Raw genomic sequence first — 2,308 nt, forward strand, 5'->3', positions numbered from 1 at the left:
GGGCTGGAGACACCCTTCTCGGGCAAGACTTGCTTCAGTGGGGCTTTGGTGTTCACTGAGTCTGCCCCCTGAGTGTGTCCCTTATGGGTCCGAGGGGTTGCAATCTGGATGGTCCCACTCTTACCACCAGGTATACTGGCCTTCTGTCCTCTAGGGAGGTGCTAATCTAGCCTATGCCTGAGGCTATCGGGCAAAAGCCTCTGTGCCGGGCTTGGGCGGGGCGGGTCACACGGGATCAACAGGGCGGGCCGGAGAGGGAGAGCAGTTATGGCCGCTCTCAGTCCTGTCCCGGGGGCTCTGCCTCTCTGAGTCCCAGCAACCGCTGCAAACCGCGGAGAGAAAGCTGCCTTCGAGTTCCAAACAGAGCCAGACAGTCCTGCTTCTCCCGTTTGAGTCTGGGTCTCTAAAGACTCCCCCGGATCTGGAGCTGAGCCTGAGACTCCCTCCCGATTGAAAAAGACAACGCCCTCCGCCGCCAGCCCGCTCTGCATGCACTCCCCACCTTAGTATTTGACTTCAGCACTGCGCCTCCTCTGAGTCTCGGTATGCGTTTCTCTTTCCTCCTAGTTGTAGGACCTCCACTCAGCCAGTGTTCCTGTGGTTCTGGATGATGTCCGTTCCGTCTTTTAGTTGTATTTTTGAAGTGGTTGTTTGAGGCAGCAAACTCCGGTGTTAACCTATGCCGCCATCTTGGTTCTCCACATATTGGGCTTTTATTATATAGGATGAACTTAGCCAAATTACTTAACCAGCCTATGCCTGGTAAATTAGCAAAGATTAACAGGAGTATTCATGTACAGTGCCTAGTATAAACACTCAAATGTTAGATGATGATGACTGCCACTACTTAGCTTTATACACAGGTAAGAGTGTTGACCTCTCTGCCTTAAAATAAGATGCTGAGAAGAAAGAGACTCCATCACTTGCCACTTCCCTATTTCAGAAATCTGGAACATTCCTACTGTCCATAGTTAAACTCCGTGCATGGCATATAAGAAATCCTTACAACCTGTTACCAATTTCACCTTTTCACACTTACTGCTTATTTTGCCCGAATCGGCACCTTTGTCTAAGCCTTTCACCTGGTTAGTTGCTCTCTTTTCTACACCTGTGCCCACTATCCCACATTTCAATTGTTAACCTACCAATATCCCACAAGACTGTAGACTGCTCAGTGGTCCTATTTCCATATCCAATGTCTAGCAGAGTACTAGACAAAAACAGGTAAACCATACATTTTTAATTAACTGAATACTCATTACTTCAGTCCTCAAGAAAAGCTGCTTTTGGGAAGAACAACAAAAACACTTGTGCATTGCTCCCTTAGCATGAAGTGATGTTTAGACACTTGGCAATTTTTTTTCCTGCGATACACCCGGGTAGAGAACTGGTCAGACAAAATTCTCCTTTTTTTTTCAAAGAGAAAACCCAGAGCATAATGAACCTAACTGCAAAATGACACACAACACTAGAAGGCAGCCCTGAAATACCTAAAACAACCTTATCTAAAAAGAAGCTGGAGGCCAGGCTAGTCGCTTGGATGGCCTGCTGGTGCACTAGTGGGAAGTGCGTCTCCACCTTGAATGTACCTCCCAGCTACCTGGGACTTGAGAAGGACGCATCCGACAGGGACGGGAAGAAAAGCCATGATGTGCTTTTCTAATGAGCTCCCACCTGATGCCAACACTGCAGGTCTCCGGGCCTAGACCTGCCACCCAGGTCCACGCTGCCCAATAACACAGCCACTAGCCACCATCCCTGAAATCCGGATAGTTCCAATTTAGATGAGCTGTAAATATAACATGCATACCGATTTCCAAGACTTAGTGTTTTAAAAAAATCTAATCTGTACTAATTTCATATCGACCTTACAATATTTTGTACATACTGGGTTAAAGAAAATGTCAGTTGTTTCACTCGTTCTTTTAAATTACAGCTGTGGCTCGCAGCTCACATTCTACTTCTACTGGACAGCGATGCCCTAGCCAATGGTTCTCAACCTTCTGGCCCTTTAAATACAGTTCATGTTGTGACCCAACCATAAAATTATTTTCGTTGCTACTTCATAACTGTAATGTTGCTACTGTTATGAATCGTAATGTAAATATCTGATATGCAGGATGGTCTTAGGCGACCCTTGTGAAAGGGTCGTTCGACCGCCAAAGGGGCCGGGACCCACAGGTTGAGAACCGCTGCCCACTGTCCAGGTTAGGGAGCTTCCACCATGTGAGGCTTTTAGAATAAAAGGTAACGCGAGGGGTCGCCCAACCCACCTGCCTGACATATGAACCTGGATTCCCTGTCAGGG

The sequence above is a fragment of the Myotis davidii genome, unplaced genomic scaffold, assembly GCF_000327345.1.
Source record: "Myotis davidii unplaced genomic scaffold, ASM32734v1 scaffold265, whole genome shotgun sequence".
NCBI lineage: Eukaryota > Metazoa > Chordata > Mammalia > Chiroptera > Vespertilionidae > Myotis > Myotis davidii.